The 20,670-nt window shown below is 37.5% G+C and overlaps 1 protein-coding gene and 1 pseudogene across 3 annotated transcripts in view; one reads left to right on the forward strand and one right to left on the reverse strand.

Moving 5' to 3' along the window:
• SLC16A10 (solute carrier family 16 member 10) overlaps positions 1–20,670 on the forward strand; it is a 152,601-nt gene that overhangs the window by 46,772 nt on the left and 85,159 nt on the right. The gene's annotated exons all lie outside the window — the stretch shown is intronic.
• On the reverse strand, positions 10,304–13,990 carry LOC140530414 (mitochondrial tRNA methylthiotransferase CDK5RAP1 pseudogene; annotated as a pseudogene).

Genomic DNA, 20,670 nt, shown 5'->3' on the forward strand with positions numbered 1-20,670 from the left:
TGAATCTTCTGTTATTCTAAAAGGCTATAATTTTTAAAAAATCCTTTAAAAATACATTTTTATTGATATCTTTGTTGAGTTGCCTAAGTTTCCCCCTTATTTCTCACCTTCCCCATCTCAAAGAGCCATCCCATATAACAAAGAATTTTTTAAAAAGGAAAAGAGGAAGAAAAAAATCAAAATCAGTCAATATATTTTTTAAAATGTGGACATCCTGTCCCCTAAACTCATAAAGGAGATGGGGGAGATGTTACCTCATATCTCTTCTTTAGGGGTAAGCTTGTTCTTTGCAAATTTGCAACATCAGTTTTCAGTTGTTTGGTGCTTGCTGTTCTTTCCATTTAAATTTTTGAATTTATTGGATATATTTTTTTGGCTTCATTTATTCCATTTTGCATCAGTTCATTTAAGTCTTTCCATGGCTGTCTGTAGTCATCATATTATTTCTTACAGCACAATATAATTCCATTATATCTACTTTGTTACCAAATCTTTGCTACCACCAAAAACAACACTCAAATATTTTAGTGTATATTTGTTGGTTTCTTTATTGCCATATTTAATATTTCACAAAAGTAACTTCACCATGGAATACAATACATTGAGACATTGCCTTACTCTAAATAATAGCTGACATTGATGCTTCACATTTTACAAAACTCTTTCCTTGCATTTCTGTTATAGCTAGTTCTCTAGAAGAGTGTGTACGATGCTGCTCATTTTCCTACAGAGATATGTACCTGGCTAAATTCCCAAAGTGTATCTGATATTAATTAGTCTACTAACCTTAACATCAGATGTCAGTTATAGATGTATTCAGAAAGGTCATCATTTCATGAGGAATTAGGTTTGCATTTATGATTTGGATTAAGAAAAGATCATAGATCTTGTTTGCTCTGGTTGGTCCCTGAAGCTCCTCTCGTGTTTGGCAGATCTTCATATATAGCCTGGTTCCTTGTCCTGATAAAGAGCTAGATCCTTTCTCCCTAGTGTTACTGGCCCTTTGCTGCCTCTCTTAGTTAATATCAAATATGTCAAATTTTGGTCAGTTTTAAATGTCAGCTAGAAGATATTTGAGTTTTATTTCTTTAGCTGAATTAATCTTTTCCTAGCCTTTGTTTTTCTGCCCATTTCTTCAATTTATTATGAAATCTTTCTCCCTATGGTTTCATGTACTTTATCAAAGTTTGCTTGTCACAGGGATCATACATCTGGCCCTAGAAGAAACCTCTGACCATCTGGTCTATCCACAACTGAGACCAAGGGAGTGAGCCAACTAACTTGACTAAGATCATGCATAATTAGTGGCAGAAGTAGAATTTGAACCTAGGTTTTCTGACTTCAGTCATTGCTTTGTACAAAAGATATGCATAATGACTTTCTAGTAGCTGATGGAAAATGAAATATTTGTTCTACTGGGGACAGTCTTTCAAACTATGCCTTCTACCTATTGTTATCCAGCCATATCTGATTTTTCATGATGTCCATGGGGTTTTCTTGACAAAGATTCTGGAGTGGTTTGCCATTTCCTTCTCCAGTGGATTAAGGCAAACAGTTTAAGTGACTTGCCCAGGTTCAAACAGCTAGTGAGTGTCTGAGGCTGGATTTGAATTCAGTTCTTCCTGACTCCAGGCCCAGCACTCTATGCACTGAGCTAACTAGCTGTCTCCTGTTGGCAATGTGTATATTGATTGTATGTTTTGCCTGGCAGAAAAAGTTGCATTAGTACAATTACCTAGAAATCTGAAGTAAAACTGGTAGGAGGATCAAAGCCAGAGCAACTTGATTGGCTAAACTTTTATACAACTGGATAAATAAAAGCTTTGACTGCTCTTAGTTTTGTAAATATTTGGTTATTTATTTTAAAGCTATTTGTTGGCAATAAATGCCATTAACATCTTTCACAGAGCCAAAAGGACTTTCTGACCCTGACGTAATAGAATCTTAACTATCATTCAGATAGAGGACTACTTGTTGTTGCTCAGTCTTATCCAACTCTTTGTGACCCCATTTGGTGTTTTGTTGGCAAAGATACTGGGGTAGTTTGCCATTTCCTTCTCCAGCTTATTTTACAGCTGAGGGTACTGAGACAAACAGGGTTAAGTGACTTGCCCACGGTTACATAGCTATTAAATGTCTGAGACTGAGTTTGAACTCAGGTCTTCTTGATTGCAAGCCTGGCTCTCAATTGTACCACTAAGCTGCCCTAGAGGACTACTTGCTTCTACTTAACTTGACTTAATTTTTGGCTGTGCTATTCTTCACTTTTAATTGTTGTAGGACTTGAGAATGGTTTGGAGCCTTAAGATTATCTAATTAAGTCTCTTTCTTTTACAAATAAGGAAATCTGAAGACTAGAGATAGACTTGTCCAGCCTGGTGGTTTTGTTTAATTAGAGTGCCCAGATTTGTTATATGTCAATATGCGATTTGGACTGAAGTTCTTAAATCTTAAGATGACAATTACAGAGGGGCCTGCGGATAAAATAAGGAGAGAGGTAGAGGGATGGACAAAAAGAGAAAAGGGAGCCAAAGAAGGAATAAGGAAGAAATGAGACCCAACAAGGGAGATTTCTATAGCACTATCCTGTTAGGAAGGACAAGAAGTTAAACTTGATGGATATATCATATTAGGGTAACAGGGAAGCTTAAAGTGAGAATAGGCTTGTTCTGATTTGCTCCACAGGCCAGAACTATGACTACTGGATGGAAACTGCAGAGGTGAATTTAGGATTAACGTAAAGGATTGAAAATGACTTCCTGTTGAAGATTGGTTGTAAGTTGTGATTTGAAGGTAGCCAGGGAAGACAGGAAGCAAAGATGAGAAGGGAGAGTATTTAAGGCATGGAGGACAGTCAGAGAAGATACCTGGAGTTGAGGGATGGAGTTGTTGAAACAACTTGAAACGACCATGACACCAGTGTCACTGAACTTTGAATAGGTGCTGGGTAGAAAGGTAGTGGAGAAGAGGGGGCTACATTATAAAGAGCTTAGAATGCCAAAGAAAGGATTTACATTTGATTCTGGAGTTGAGATGGAACCATCAGAGTTTATTGAATAGGAGAGTGATCTTTAGGAAAATCACTTTGATGGCTGAGTCTTAGAGCACAGATTAGACTGAGGAGAGACTTGTGGCAGGCAGACCCATCAAGCACTAGTTGTCCCTCATGCCTAAGATGCTCATTCCCTCTATTCCCCCATTGGAACATGCTCTTCTTGAGGACAAAGATTATTTTTGTATTCCCAGAAATTAGCACAGTGCTTCTTTCTAAGCAACCAGTATAATCTAGCACTAGCTTTCTGAGACTTGGGTACCACAGTAATCCCTTCCACATTGTGACTTTCCCCATTGCATTTTCTACATATTATGCTTTGGCATAAAAATTTTAATGGGAATTTTGGGGGAGTTTTGTGGAAGTCATAGACAACACACAACTCAGCAGATGATATAGAGCTCATGGCCAATACTTAATCCAAATTTTACAATAAAGTACTGTAAACACCCCATAAAAGAAAAAGAAAAAATTCAGAATTCTTTTCTGACATGAAAGGAGGGCCAAAAAAAATTTGATGTGGATTTTCCAGATCATGGGGGCACTGTGCCCCTAATCCCCATAATATGGAAGGGACAATGTAGTTGATATTCTGCCATTAATTAATTTACAATTGTAAGCAAGTCTTTTCAGCTCTTTATTTTAAAGTGCTTATCTGTTAAATGGAAATAATAAGTCCTTTATGAAAATACTTTATAAAAGCAAAAGACTGATCCCATGAATTCGAGATATACACACAAAACTATATTTGTGTGTGTATGTGTGTGTTAATGACAATCAAAACAAGTTCAGTTTTCTAAATCCCACAGTATACTTTTTTGCTACCTTTGATCCTGTACTCTGTGTTACAGTGTTACCACTATTCATCTATCAAATACAACAAGCTACTGATTAAAACTCACTCTTAGGATGTTAGTGGTTGAAGAGACCTTAAAGACACCAGTTGATAAAACCCTCTCATTTTATGCTCTGTCAAGTTGTAAAAGTGAAAATTTTATTTTAGACTGGATTCTTTTTTTCAGAATTTAGAGCTAGAGGGGGATCCTTAGAGGCCGTCTGGTCCAACTCCCACCTTTTACAAACTGAGCTTCATGGAGGCTAGGTGTAAGCAGCAGAAGCAGCATTTGAACCTAGGTTCTTTGATTCCAGTTCTAGCACTCTTTCTTTTCCACTAGTCTGATTCCCATCATGATTCTGGACAATAGTCACTTTCTATCCGTTTCTCAAATTAACTTCACTCTAGTGCTACTTCTGAGTTTCTTGTACAGATGGCTTACATTAAAAAGCAAAACCCATCATTCACCCATGACAATGGTAGCTGTTTTGTTTATTCTCTAAACAAATGATGATTTTTCTTTTTCTTATTTTTAAAAGTTAATTTATTTGTTTTCAGTTTTCCGCAATCACTTCCATAAGTTTTAAATTTTTCTCCCCCCTTCTTCCCTGAGATGGCATGCAATCTTATATGGGTTCTACACATACATTCTTATTAACCACATTTTCATATTAGTCATTTGCATAGAAGAATTAAAATGAATGGGAGAAACCATGAGAAAAACCAGTACAAAACATAACACAAGAGAAAATATTCTGCATCATTTTGCATTCCAATACCATATTTCTTTCTCTGGATGTGGATGGCATTTTGCCTAAAGAGTCCTTTGGGGATGTTTTAGGTCCTTGCATTGCTGTGAAGGGTTAAGTCTATCAGAAACAGTCTTCACACTTTGTGACTGTTACTGTGTACAATGGTCTCCTGGTTCTGCTCATTTCACTCAGCATCAGTTCCTATAAGTCTTTCTAGGCCTCTCTGAAGTCCTCCTGTTCATCATTTCTTATAGCACAATAATATTCCATTACATTCATATACTACATATAACTTGTTCAACCAATTGGGGAATGACTGAACAAATGATGATTTTTCAAAGAATCAGAGTAAGGAAAAAATGAGTTAATTGTAAAAAGAGATACAGAAACTTACCACTAAAAAATAGTTGGTCTTTTTCCTTCTCTTCCCACCCTCCCCTTCCTTGACCTAGAGCACCTCTTTTTACCTTAAATCAAGAAAACGTTTCTTATGTTTCATCTTATTTTATTACCTCACATATCAGAATGAGTAGTTAGCTTGTTCAGGCCCCTCAGGAACTTAGTGCATTAGGACCATCATGATCAATCTCAATTGTCAATTACATGGTAAATGTAGAAGGGGCAGAAGTTAGGGCTGAATCTATATCAACCTGAAAGTCTCTTTTTAAAAATATGTCATTTTTGTTTATTCACTTGTTGAATAAATCATTTGCTTAATTGTATTATTGCCTCCTTTGCGTAAATACAGAGCTTAGACTAGATAGTATTATGTAATTATGTACTGACTTCCTACAAACTCCTATCAAAAGCACCTTTTCCTTGAGTTATTTTGCCTTCTTTGTTAATCTCTGTGTCATTAGTGTCCTTTAACTTTCTAATACCCAAAACATTCTCTGTTTACTAGTAGCAGATTACTAGTAGTGAAAAGTAACACTGGGTGTCATTTCAAAATTCCTTTTCAAAAGAATGTATTGAAAATATCTCTTCCCAATTTTAATACTTCTTTTTAAAAACATTTTTAATTAAAAAATTTTAATTTTAATATTTTAATACTGAAACTAAGGAGGATAAAATACCTTAGTAGTGAGAGATGGTGGTAGTGGTTGTAGTGCCTCAGTCACAGTAATGTCTATGGTACAAACATGTATTTTACATGAAACAGAATACAAAAATATAATTATTACATAATTAAATGTAGTGAGCATTCATCAGTGTTAAATTTTAATGGTAACATTTATGGAACAAACTTTTAAAATGTAACCCATATGTTAATAGAACACAGAAAGAACGGATTCAATCTTGCAAATTTATCCAAAGTAAACTCTTTATATATAAGGCTCGTGTTTTGTCTCTGGGACTGAATTTGACTCTTTTCTAAGATTTTCAAGTGAGCTCACCAATAAGAAACTCAATAATTCTCAATGCTTGATGAGCCATAATGCATAGCTATTTCTACTGTGTCTGAAACTAGGTATAAACTATTAATTGGGAAGATAATATAGACCTGAATTCTCTAGTCTCATGTCAGCTATCAGCTGGTTCTAGCTATATCAGTTAAACTCACTGAACCTCAGTTTCTTGTTTTCTTTTTGAGAAATTTGAGAAATTGAGGCAGTTGGAGATGTTCTAAGGTATCCTCTTGCCCAAATATGTAAGGTGCAGTTCCTCTGAGGGCTATTTAAAATGTTAAAATATCCATTTTAAATCAAAAGGGTTACATATTCTTGATATATATATAGTCACAATATTGGTTACTTTTGCTGCTTTCTTTGTTATAAGGTAGGGTATTATAGGGGAAGAAGCATACCAGGAAGTGACTGGTATGAAAATGCCACAAAGGGCATCCATAAACCTTATCAAAGAAAAGGTATCCACTTTAGGTTAATATTGTAGAGAAACATCATTAGTAGGCTGGTGGGTGCATTTCCCTGGAATGTCCCTGACTGAGCCTTTGAAGTACAGAGGAGATAGGAAATAAAAAAAAAATAAAGGATAACAGAAGAAAAATAACAGATAAAATTACCATAAATGACTAAAATCCATCTTCTGTTGATTTATGTTTTAGAATAAAAGTCAGTTTGGTCTACTTTTACATCCTATATGGCATAATGGAAAGAGATTACATTGGAGAGTTTGTCTGGCTTTGAGTTGCAGACATACTTCAGACATCCTAACAGCCTTGGCTTGTCCTTGTCCTCTGCCCCTCTGTTTTCCATTTTTCTTTCCTGCTTTCTTTTTTTTTTATTATGAAATTAATCTTGCACAAACATTTCAACATACAAAGATGAAAAAAGAATTGAACTAAGCTTCTATTATAGTTTGTTTTGAGGGAAATTATGTTACATTTAATATTAAGACAATAACAAAATTGCACATTTATTTAGAACTTTTTCTTCAGTATATTTTAAAATATTTTATTGATCTTAAACAAATATTGTATGTCTATCAATTCTAATTGCCATTTGATAGAAGACTTCCCCCCTCCTCTCTCTTTTAGCTGTAAGTGAATCATTTAATAGTGATTTTTAAAGATGCTTACATCTAGCAAGTGAATCCAGAAGATTTATTTTCTGTTTGACATAAACTTACTTCCCCATCTGGTGACTATTTCTGGTCAGAGAAATACTACTGCTGTAACCAGTCACTCTCCCCTTCCTCTTTGGCAAAACCTACTCACATTTTGTCACATAATTTCAGAGCTGGAAGTGACATCAGAGTGTCTAGTCCAATCTGTAGCCCTACAAGAATTTTCTTACAATATCACTGACAAGTGGACATTTTAGAAGAACTTTGTGGCTGTCAAGTCAAGTTAGCAATGTTCTGAGTATTCTGGAAGAGATATTTATTTATTTATTTATATGATTGTTTTTTTTTTTTTTTCTTCTATTTATTTATTTAACTTTTAACATTCATTTTAACAAAATTTTGGGTTACAAATTTTCTCCCCTTTTGTCCCCTCCCCCCACCCCAAAACACCGAGCATTCTAATTGCCCCTATCACCAATCTGCTCTCTCTTCTATCATCCCTCTCTGCCCTTGTCTCCATCTTCTCTTTTGTCCTGTAGGGCCAGATAACTTTCTATTATACCCCTTTACCTGTATTTCTTATTTCCTAGTGGCAAGAACAGTACTCTACAGTTGTTTCTAAAACTTTGAGTTCCAACTTCTTTACCTCCCTCCCTCCCCACCCCCTCCCTCTGGAAGGCAAGCAATTCAATATAGGCCAAATCTGTGTAGTTTTGCAAATGACTTCCATAATAGTCGTGTTGTATAAGACTAACTATATTTCCCTCCATCCTATCCTGTCCCCCATTACTTCTATTCTCTCTTTTGATCCTGTCCCTCCCCATGAGTGTCAACCTCAAATTGCTCTCTCCTCCCCATGCCCTCCCTTCCATCATCCCCCCCACCCTGCTTATCCCCTTATCCCCCACTTTCCTGTGTTGTAAGATAGGTTTCCATACCAAAATGAGTGTGCATTTTATTCCTTCCTTTAGTGGAATGAGATGAGAGTAAACTTCATGTTTTTCTCTCACCTCCCCTCTTTTTCCCTCCACTAATAAGTCTTTTGCTTGCCTCTTTTTTGAGAGATAATTTGCCCCATTTCATTTCTCCCTTTCTCCTCCCAATATATTTCTCTCTCCCTGCTTGATTTCATTTTTTTAAGATGTGATCCCATCCTCTTCAATTCATTCTGTGCACTCTATCTCCATGTGTGTGTGTGCGTGTGCATGTGCATGTGTGTGTAATCCCACCCAGTACCCAGATACTGAAAAGTTTCAAGAGTTACAAATATTGTCTTTCCATGTGGGAATGTAAACAGTTCAACTTTAGTAAGTCCCTCATGACTTCTCTTTTCTGTTCACCTTTTCATGCTTCTCTTCATTCTTGTGTTTGAAAGTCAAATTTTCTTTTCAGCTCTGGTCTTTTCATCAAGAATGCTTGAAAGTCCTCTATTTCATTGAAAGACCAATTTTTCCCCTGAAGTATTATACTCAGTTCTGCTGGGTAGGTGATTCTTGGTTTTAGTCCTAGTTCCTTTGACTTCTAGAATATCATATTCCACACCCTTCGATCCCTTAATGTAGAAGCTGCTAGATCTTGTGTTATCCTGATTGTATTTCCACAATACTTGAATTGTTTCTTTCTAGCTGCTTGCAATATTTTCTCCTTGACCTGGGAACTCTGGAATTTGGCCACAATGTTCCTAGGAGTTTCTCTTTTTGGATCTCTTTCATGCGGTGTTCTGTGGATTCCTTGAATATTTATTTTGCCCTCTGGTTCTAGAATCTCAGGGCAGTTTTCCTTGACAATTTCATGAAAGATGATGTCTAGGCTCTTCTTTTGATCATGGCTTTCAGGGAGTCCCATAATTTTTAAATTGTCTCTCCTGGCTCTATTTTCCAGGTCAGTTGTTTTTCCAATGAGATATTTCACATTATCTTCCATTTTTTCATTCTTTTGGTTTTGTTTTGTGATTTCTTGGTTTCTCATAAAGTCATTAGCCTCCATCTGTTCCATTCTAATTTTGAAAGAACTGTTTTCTTCAGTGAGAGCTTTTGAACCTCCTTTTCCATTTGGCTAATTCTGCTTTTGAAAGCATTCTTCTCCTCATTGGCTTTTTGAACCTCTTTTGCCAATTGAGTTAGCCTATTTTTCAAGGTGTTATTTTCTTCAGCATTTTTTTGGGTCTTCTTTAGCAGAGTACTGACCTGTTGTTCATGCTTTGCCTGCATGTCTCTCATTTCTCTTCCCAGCTTTTCCTCCACCTCTCTAACTTGATTTTCAAAATCCTTTTTGAGCTCTTCCATGGCCTGAGCCCATTGAGTGGGCTGGGATACAGAAGCCTTGATTTCTGTGTCTTTGCCTGATGGTAAGCAGTGTTCTTCCTCATCAGAAAGGAAGGGAGGAAATATCTGTTCACCAAGAAAGTAACCTTCTATAGTCGTATTTCTTTTCCCTTTTCTGGGCATTTTCCCAGCCAGTGACTTGACTTCTGAATATTCTCTTCATACCCACTTCACCTCCTGATCCTCCCAGCCAGCGCTTGGGGTCTGAGATTCAAATGCTGCTTCCCAGCCTCACGGCTTTTGGCGGGGGCAGGGCTGCTATTCAGTGTAAGATCAAGTTCAGGTGCTCAGGTTGGGGCAGGGCCGCCACCCAGGCTCAGTTCCCTCAGGGGGTTTATGGGGAGACCTTCAACAACGGATCCAGGCTCCTGCCTGCTTGGGGAGCCCAGTTCTGCTGCCGCCTCAGCTGCTGCCTCCCGAGGGGGCCTGAGTTATGGGGGCACCCCACTCCCCTCTCGGCAAGCTGAGAAGACCCTCTCACCAACCTTTGGGGCTTGTGGGTGGAGGGACCCGCGCGGCCGATGGAGATTCTGACCCTGAAGCCTGCTTGGATCCGCTCCTCTCGGCGCCGCCTGGCCATGGCAGGGCTCTGCTTGGCTTGGCTCTGCATCCGCAGCGCGATGGACCTTTTGTGAGAGGTTTGCAGGGCTCTCTGGAACAGAAATCTTGTCCGCTCTGCTGTTCTGTGGCTTCTGCTGCTCCAGAATTCGCCGGGGGTTCTTTTTTACAGATATTCTATGGGTTGTGGGTTCGGAGCTAGTGTATGTGCGTCTTTCTACTCTGCCATCTTGGCTCTGCCCCCCAGAAGAGATATTTAGCAGAGAGCAACTTCTTTCAGGCTCTGGGAGTTGAAAGAGATGATCTTCACTAACATATGATCTCCTGGCTGGACTCGTATTAGGCCCCTAAAGTTAGTACCATCTTTTATTTCTATGTCAGGGAAGATTACCTTGATGTTCCCACTATTCCTTCCACATAACCCAGTATTAGAGTGCTTACTGAGCCCCTCCTCAAGAATAAGCTTCGTGTGGTCAACCACAGCCACAAAGCTTCTGTGTCTCCTTCTCAGTAGGTGGCAATAAGTGCCATAGGCTGCCTCTGCTTCACCTCTTCTGGAACAGTATGTTTCAGAATACTCATATCTTTTATCTCATACTATATACAAAAAGGAAACCCACATTAAGAAGGATTTCCTGAAGCAAGGACATGATCTGGAGGTGATCTTTCATTTCTCCACATAATCCAGTAGTGAAATCATTGCTGAAGCTCACTTCTGGAATAGACTCTCTGATATGATGAATCAAGTTCCAATAAGCTTCCCTTGTATATCTTCTCATTATTTCCAAACCTGGTTGCTTCCATTTCAGGCTGGCAGGTGGATCTGTTTACAAATATTGTTCTGCTCCTAGATCAATTGTAGAACCTCATCAGGAAAGTCCTTAGGGTGGGGAGGAGTGAAGCTGACTCTCATTTCAGAATCAGCTCTGGAGACCTGATCCAGAAGATAAACAAATTGAAGTCTTCTTTTCTCGGTTTTGTAATTTGCACTAAATCCTTGACTGAGGTGAGTAAATGGGGCATTACTGAATTGGACCTTTAAGTTGCCTTGATAGCTGTTGATAATTTGACCTGGTAGTATTACTTCTTTAAGGCCCTGCTCAGAGAGTTTCTTTACTTCCTCCAGAATGGAGGCAATTGGCCAACTCCTTTCATAGCCATGTGTGAAAGGAACAATGCAGTAGCTACACATGTTGTTATAATCTCAAATAACTGACACAAATGCTGATGTGGTATTTGAATTTGTCTGGATCTTCATGATGTCCGCACAGGTCACCTTTAATGGAAGCAAAACATTAGTAGATTGCTGGCCAAAGTTATCCAAAGTCAGCAGCCAAGGAAGATCCCAGTAGGCATCTGGTCCAGCAACAATGTCCACCAATTTTTCCCTAAGAAGAATCTCATCCTTCAACATTTCAGCCACACATCCTAGAATCTCAGTTCAAAGAGGAATCTGTGATTTGAGATTTGGACTTTACAGATTTAAATAGATTTAAGTGATTTTAAATTTTAAGTGATAGTCTATTCAGTCTTCTCCCTGATTGAACATGTGATAAGAAGAATCATATCTGCCTCATGGAGGCTGTTCAGATAGCCACTCTTCTTCAGAATGGACCAAACGATCTCTGCATCATTAACATTCGAATATTTGGCAGCCATAACTCTCTAAATAGACTTTTCTCCCCCTTCCTATAAGGGCTTCTTACTCCTTCTTGAAGTGTTGGCAATTTGATATATGTTATAAATGTTCAGTCATGCAAAATGTAGTGCCATATCAGTTGTGTTGTGAAAGAAGACATCCACCCAAAGGGAAAAAAAAAAACACAAAAAATAAAGTGAAAAATAGTATGCTTTGATTTGCATTCAGACTCCATCAATTATCTCTCTAGAGGTGGATAGCATTTTTCATCATGAGTCCTTTGGAATTGTCTTGGATCATTGTATTATTGAGAATAGCTAAGTCATTCACAGTTGATCATCATATAGCATTGCTGTGTTACTATGTACAGTGTTTTCCTGGTTCTGCTCACTTCACTTTGTATCAGCCTATGTGAGTCTTCCCAGGTTTCTCTGAAATCAGCCTGCTCATCATTTCTTATAACACAGTAGTACTGCCATCACAATCATATGCCACAACTTGTTCATTCATTCCCCAATTGATGGACGTCCCCTTAATTTCCAATACTTTGCTACTGCAAAAAAGAGCTGCATAGATATTTTTGTACAGATAAGTCATTTTACCTTTTTTTAAAAAATCTCTTTGGGATAAAGATCTAGCAGTGGTATTGCTGGATCAAAAGGTGTGCACAGTTTGATTGCCCTGTGGGCATTGTTCCAAGTTGCTCTCTAGAATGGCTGGATCAATTCACAACTCCACCAATAGTTCATTAGTGTTCCAGTTTTCGTAGTTATATTGAAGAGTCACGGAATGTTGGAATTAAGAAGGAAAAGATGCAGCCTGGTGTAGTGGAAGACACATTGGGTTCGGAGTTAGTAGAACAAAGACCAAAATTCATGTTCCACTTTTTCCTTCTGTCCTTCCCTTCTGAAGTCATGGAATACAGTAGATGTGTACCAATCAAAGTACTTTTTATGAACAATGCCTTGGCTGACCAAATCTTTCCTCTAACATCTAAACTTGGATATAATGTTCATTAAGCTACATTTTGCTCTCCTTTGTCCTCCCTGATCCTTACAGGCATTGCTCCTTCCCTCCCCCTTTTCACATGTTCTGCCTTACCTGGTATTTACCCTTGTATTCATATGCAACCATATAACCCCTGCTTCTAAGGTTCTCTTGCTTTTTATTTTTGACTGTAGCCACAAATCTACTCCATTATCTTTCCTTCTGCCAATCTCATGCCATCCTCACAAGTTATTAACACTTAGGATATAGCCTCATCCTCTACTGAATGAGGGTTAAGGAGGAAACAAAAGAACCGACTTCACTGGTTCCTTTAAACCACTAGGTACATTATCAGACTTTGTGTCCTTAAACCTGAGCCAGATCTTGCCCAGGCCCTATCAACCCAACCTTCATCCAGTTTAACCCCTTGGCCACCATAACATCATAAGTTAACTAGCCCTGTGACCCTTGGGCAAATCATCTCTAAAGTCCCTTCTAGCTTCAGCATTCTCTTATCAGTCTTATCTTAGTAATCATCTAGAACTTAACTTCCCAGCCTAATTTGGCCAAAGAATACTAAATCTTGGATTTTATTAATAGAACCCTTAAATGCTGGTCCAGATACATAAGGCTATGTAATTTTTCTGGATTAAGGAAAATTGGGAGCAAAATAGAGGAGATGAAAAATATTTTTGTAATGAAGATTGTTGTACAATTAGCATCTTGACAGATAAATGTGTATATATATGTGTGTGTGTGTGTGTGTGTGTGTGTGTGTGTGTGTGTGTGTGTGTGTGTGTGTATAAATGAAATTTCGTATTTAAAATATTGGGAAGAAAAGTATTACTAACACAATTTATCCCCTTGCTTTACAGATGAGAATTCAAAGAAGTTAAATTACTTGCCCACATGGCTAATAGCAGAACTATGACTAGAACCTAGGTCTCTTAATTTCTAAGCCACTGTTCTTTCTTCTATACCACTCAGTTTCTACTAAAAACAAAGAACCCCCAAAATCAATCTTGAGGTTTTATGGCCTTTGAACCCAGAACCCTCTTAGAATGAATGAGAATAATATTACTCAACTAATGGTTTGTTTTTATTTATAACCACTACATTTGTTTAAACTATCAAAGAATACTTGATATTTGTAGTAATAGAAATAAATTGTGAAATAAGAAACAAAGACTAAGCAGAGAAATAAGTGTGTAGGTTGCAGTGCTTATAATTGTTCCTGTTAAGAAGCTTATCTTGACAATTCAGAGTCCCTCAAAGGAAAACTAGCTTACGTTGCTTGCACTGCTGCTCTTGCAACATCATTATCTTGGATTTCGTGAAGTATTTCCCCCTATTTCTCCTTTTTATGTTGCCGAGGATTTTTTAGATAATCTCCTATATGTATGTGCATGTACATATAAATACATGGGATAAAGTGCTCATAAGTATGTTTTTAAATTAGGATAATCATATGTAAACAGACAAAATAATTACAGAGACCAGTTCCAGCTCTTCTTATTTGGCATAATATTTGCTATTCCTTCTTATGGATTTAATTTACCTTTAAGGACTTGGTGCTTTAGGGACTTTTTTCATATTTGAAATACACTTTTTCCACGTATAAGGAAGATTGATTCTGTAGCACAGTTCTTTGGGTTCTATTCTTGGCCATCTTCTGTCACATGAGTTAGAAATCAGCAGGATCTATGCATTATTTAGCAGATTAACATAAAGATAATCACATTCCAGTGCTTATTATAAACATGTATACAGCTACATTTTATTATAGAGTTGTTAATATGGAATTCCATGTTAATAGTTAAGAGACCCTATGAAAATATAGTTAATGTGAGATCCTTTAAATGATTTAAAAATAATTAGTTTTCTGTCTTTCCCAGTGCAAGATCCTGATACTACATTTACTTTAAAAAAAAGACTTTGGAGCAGCATAATCCGAACAACTTTGAGGTACAGCCTCTTGACCCCCAGGGTACAATTTTTAAGTAGAAGGTTTTGTTAACCATTAGTTCCCACTCTGGGAAGATCTGAGAAATGTAGACTGGGCAGATAAGAGTGTGGCCACCCGGACAGTGTTTTGAAGCCCTCCAGGGATGGAGGATATGGTGATACTGGGGACAAAGGTTTCCAGTCTGCCAGCACAGTAATACTCCATTGTGTTCATCCTTTATTGCCGAAAAAGACCATGCCATCAGAGAAATGATGACATGACTTGCACTTGACTTTGTTTTTTGAGTGAGGGAGGGCTGTGCAAGGTCACCAGCCTCACTTCTCCTCCAGAACCATCTGAATCCAGCGACCAGATATTCATCAGGATGACTGGAGATGACCCAGGATGTACTGGGAGACCTTGGCCTCTTTAGGCCAAGGTATTCACTTAGGGTGAGGCAACGCCCATTCATTGAATAGGCCTGTTTAAGAAGTAACCAAGGCATGGCCCCTTTAATGAGGCCAAGAAAAAAGAATCAGTTCTTTTTTTGTATGGTCCTGCTGAATAGATGGTATTATGCCTTAATTTCCTATCAGTGTTTAGATATTTTAGTTGTATTTTCCCATGAATGTGATGAACTAGAAGAAGGCTTGTTTGGCTTTACTACAAAATGTCAGAAGGGAAGTAATATATAATAAAACTAGAAATGTAGGTTAAATCCAGGTTATGAAAGGCTTTAAATGTCAAATGGAAATATTTATTTGATCTAAAAGTGACAGGTTGCCACTGGGGTATGAGTAGTTGGGGTGACAGGATCAGACCTGTCCTTTGGGGAAATTAATTTCCATCAGGAAAGATTGGAGTGAGGAGAAACCAATTAAGAGGCCTTTAAAGTAGTCTAAGTGAGAAGTGAGGACTTGAAATGGGGATGGAGGTGGCCATATGAGTAGAGAGAAGTGGACAGATAGGAGAAATGTTGTAGACATAGAATCAGCAAGATTTAGCAACTTCTTGGATATGTGGAGTGAGGGAATTTGAAGAATCAAAGACAATGTAGAGTTGAAATGACCAACTATAGGACTGAGATAAGGATCTGAGAAGATACTGTGAGTTGGAGTGACTGGAGGTATCAATGAGGTCAAAGAAATAGGTATAGGAGGGTGAGACATAGGAAGAGATGGAATAATAAGAGGTTTTGGTCAGATAGTGGAGTATCAGAGCTGGATTGTAGAGAGACTTGATTTCTTTTAGAAGACAGCAAATATTTATTGTCAGCCATGTACCAATGACTGTGATGGGAGGGACACAAAGTTTAGGTGAGATATTGTCCCTGCCTTCAAGAAGCTTGCACTTTGTTGTTGGGTATAAGATACTGACACAGTTATAATATACAGTATTCTATAAATGCGTCAGTTAAAAAAAATACTGTGGAAGGTTAATACCAAATAGGTGGGTGGAGTGAAGAATTTCATTTTTATTTTGCAAGCAATGGGGAGCAGCTAAGCATTTTGAGTAGAAGAATAACTTGGATTAATATTCATGCCTAAGGAAAATTAATTTGGCAATTATTTGTAGGTTGAATTGGAGGAGTCAAGGCTGAAGACAGGGAATCTGTTTAGGAGGCTATCTATTGTGATAGATCTGGTAGGAGGTAATGAGGGAACTGTACTGGGGTGGTTGTCAGTGGAAATAGAAAAGAACACATGAGAACATTGTTAAAGACTTGGAAGCTAACAGGATGTAGGAGGTATCCTTTGTTATTAGCATCTGAGAGATACTGGTTTTGATTCCTGCTTCTTCATGATGTCAACATTGCACCAATAAAATGATCATGGAGGAAGACCACAAAAGAAGTGCAGAACACAAGGTAGAGTTGGAAGAATGATCATGGAGTTTACTCCGTTATTTTCCAGATGTGAAGATGTTGTGACACTATCACTGTCATTTTGTTTTTTACTTAATTCTTCTCGTTACTAGAAACCTATTTTCTCTTTCTTCTCCCACTGGAAAAAAAAGAAAAACAAAACCCTTTTAACAAATTTGCATAGTCTAGCAAAACAAATTCCTGCATTGACTGTGTACTAAGAGTATGTCTCAATTTGCACCCTCATTATCATTTTAAAAAAATCACACAGTCACTTTGAAGTCCTCGGAAAAAGTGCTACGAAAATAAAAGATTCTTTCACAAGATTTAATACGGGGGAGCACAGAATAGAAATGTCCCTTTGCTTCATAGTTGCCAAGAATTAAGTACTTGTAAACTTCAGGTGATGAAGATTGGCTATGGAAGCTTAGTGGATCCTGCCAGCATAAATTTGGAGGCTTTCATTATAGCACCTTATTCTTGTTGAATAGTGCCTTTGTAAAGAATCTGTTTATTTTGAAAGTAAAACATTCAAAACAAATGAACAAAATCCTTTTTGCGTGGTGGCTGAAAAGTGTGGGAGTTTGTATCAAACTTTTGATTAGAAAGTAACTCAGGGAGGAAACTCAATCTCTTCTTTCCTCTATAATTGAGATCCTTTGAAAATAGTGCTTTTATTATTTTTTTTTTGGCCCAATTTATTGATGAGCAGTGGGAGAAAATAGTAAAATTTTTTAGTGTGAATTTTCCTAAGATGCATAAATATCTTTGCAAAAACCTCAAGTGGGAAATATTCTTTTTGGAGCACCTGAAGGAAAAATAAATATTTACCAAGCTCTGCCTATCATTGTTTGTTCTTCCTACCTCTGTATTTCCATTAATAACTGTCAAAGGTCACACTCAATGCCTCAAGCAGTCTTTAGAGTTCTCCATTAAGTAGTAAGATTTTGAACCAGACTGCTGTAGCCTGTGAGGTCAGGTTTTTTGAAGAAGCCCATAACTTATTTTAGTGCTGCTGTACCAGGAATAGTGAAAGCTAATTAATGAGTACAGTCATTTAAAAAAAATCTCTGCACCTGTTGTTTTAGCCTTAAAACTTTCTTTAGGCTGCAGTTTGTAAGTAAATTTTTCTGAGGATATTTTGGTTTCCCTAATGCCATCTTCATCTTCATCAGTACTGAAAATAATGAAGTTGGCACCAATATTTTGACTTACTTTACCACATAATTCCTGGGGTGGGTAACTGTTTTTGAGACAGGGTCTAACAGAAGTGGAGCTGAGGGACTTCCATCTCTGCCCTTGAGGTCACTAGAATAAAGACAGCCAGAACACCAGAAGTTGTTTATGGATGGGTTGTTTATAATTGAAACTCTCTTTATGGGATGCTTTGAGTAGGAAAATTGGCAACTGTTTTGTCCTTATGTCATGTTGTATTTCCAAGGCAGAACACTTTTCCTTCCTTCTATTGCTGTCAAACTGACTCTGAAATTTTAACTCTTCTGTGGATGAAGGATACCCCACATTACTCTTGCTACACATGTAAGCCCCCAAATTAATTTACCTCTTCACCTAATCCTCTGTCCATAAGTGAAATTCCTTGCTTTATGTATCCTTCTAAGTAGAGCTACCTCCTCTTAGAATCATAAAACTTTAGAAGGGAAATTGAACCATCTACTCTGATCTAGCAAAGATCTCCTCTGCCACATAGAGTGCAAACAGCCACCAGCCAGCTTGGAATCCTCCAGGGCCTCAGTACCTCCTGAGGTAGACTATCTGACTTTGGCTAGGAAAATTTGTTAGGAAAATTGTTCTTTACCTCAAGTTTAAATTTGCTTCTTTGTAACTTCTATCCATTGCTCCTAGTTGTGCCTTTTGGGGCCAAGCAAAACAAGTTTAATCTTTTTACGTGAGAATCTCCCCTTCTTTGTCTCTTCTTTCACTGCTCTATATGTTTTATATTTTAAAAAATAAAATGATTCAAAGTTACAGATAATTTTATGACATCAACTTATATCTTTACCTAATATATATACTTAAAGCATGTGGGAGGGAGTTCATCTACCACGTGTCCAAGACATTTAGATCTGCATCTTTTCCAAATGTAGGATAGGATCATAGATTTATAAGAACTGAGTCTAATTTATGGTCACCACGCCCAATGCCTCATTTACAGATGAGAAAATTGTGGTCCAAACCTCTGCCTAGAGTCACACAGCTAGTAAGTGTCTGACCAGATTTGAATTTTAAGAAGATGAGTCTTCCTGACTCCAGACCTGGCACCCCTATCCACTTGGCCACCCACCCTCCCTGGAGTTAAGGAAGACCTGAGTTCAAATTCAGCCTCAGATACTTACTACCAGTGTGACCCTGGGCAAGTCACTTAACCTGGTTTGCCTCAGTTGCTTAGTCTGTAAAATAAGCTGGAGAAGGAAATGGTAAACCACTCCATTTGTCCTTATGTCATGCTGTATTTACCAAGAAAATCCCAATTGGTGTTACAGAGAGTTGGACATGACTGAAACAGCTGAACAACATTGTATATCTGCTATTGTGAGGTGAAAGCTTGAATTGCCCTTAAGTAATAAATATATTTATTTTTTAAATAATTCTTATAGATTTTTTTTGTTTTTATAGCACTTATATTTTTCACTCCCAGAGAACTATTACTTATTACAAAGAATTAAAAAAAAAGAAAGGGAAAAATTCAGTAAAAATCAGCCTAACACATCAAGAAAATCTGATGTTATATGTATTCTATTATATGCATAGTCCCCCACCTCTGCAAGGAAAGTCAGAGGAAGGGAGAAAAACGATATTAAAGAGGGAACCTTATGCCTCATTCTCTTGAAGCATTGAAGGTATAACATTCTTTCATAGAAGAGTGGCTTATTAAAAAATGGGCTGCTTTTGATTTTATATTTATGAGCTTAAAGCTAAATAGGAATTCCTCTTATTAAGAATGCAAAGACTGGCATAGGGAAAGATTATGAGAGCAATTTAGTTGATTAGCATGGTGGTTATCAGATGAACTTCATCAAAGTTAAAACTGGCCTTGGAATGGCAGTTGCATTCTCTTACAAGGCTATAAAGGTGAAGGCTGAGGGAAAATGGAAAAATGTTATTTTTCAACTGATAAGAAATTAACTGGGCTGTTGAACTGAGTGTCAGAAAAGGAGAAATTGATATTTGATATCAACATTTTAGTGACAAGGCAAGAAATCAGCATTAATAAGAAAGTACAATTTCAGTCTCACATATTAAAATGGAAAGTTATGAAAGTTGAGAGAAGTATAAAGTACTTGAACAGCACACTTTCTGTGACAAAACTGTTTTCCAGTGTTCAAATGAGCTTTTCAAACTGAAAAGCCTTTTAAATTTTCAAATCTGAGAAAAGAAAATGTGAAGATTAGTGACATTTGATAGCATTTTTGGTTCTGGACACATTGTAGTAAGTAACACACCACATCTTCTTCTGAGGGATGGTGAACAAAATCAAGGCCCTGTTTCAGGATCAGTATGCTGGCTCCTTGATCCCAAAGCATATAACTTCCCTAGTGGTCCTTCCAGGATGCTCCAAGTTCCTCAATTACTTTGTTCTTAGGTAAAGGCAGCAAAGCCGTGTGGAAATGCAGATGTTACCTGAGAGGAATAAAACATTAAGCGGTTATTAGTTGTTATCATCTTAGTTTAAATTAATCTTTAATGTTTCTAATCAGAGCCTTGGGGGAATTGGAAATGGATGCATTTTGACACTAGAAGTATCAGGAAAATTTGAAGTGTGGGAACCACATTTGTTGGGAAGGGAAAGGAGGACTGACTCTCAGACACCAGGATGTTGAGTATATAGAAGTGATGTGGAGACTGATGATAGCAGTAACTGGAAAGGTTGATAAGAGTACCAAATAGGGTGCAGGATTTTGAGAAGAAATATTTTTGGCTTATGTGAGTCCATTTCCTAGGTGTTAGCTGGGAATAAGGATGGATATGTTTCTGAAGAAGTACACTTATTTTGCATGATGCATTTAGGAGAACAGGTAACCATGAAGTAATTTCTGTCCTGTATTAACAGAGTGGTGACAGCAGTTCCTAGTGACTTCAGCCCTATTCTGGGTCCCAAGATGTACTGAACAGAAAGGGTTTGGGACAAAATTGTTCCATTATAATTGCACAACTTTAAAAATTTTGATT

Source organism: Notamacropus eugenii, chromosome 2 (assembly GCF_028372415.1).
Source record: "Notamacropus eugenii isolate mMacEug1 chromosome 2, mMacEug1.pri_v2, whole genome shotgun sequence".
NCBI classification, from domain to species: Eukaryota; Metazoa; Chordata; class Mammalia; order Diprotodontia; family Macropodidae; genus Notamacropus; species Notamacropus eugenii.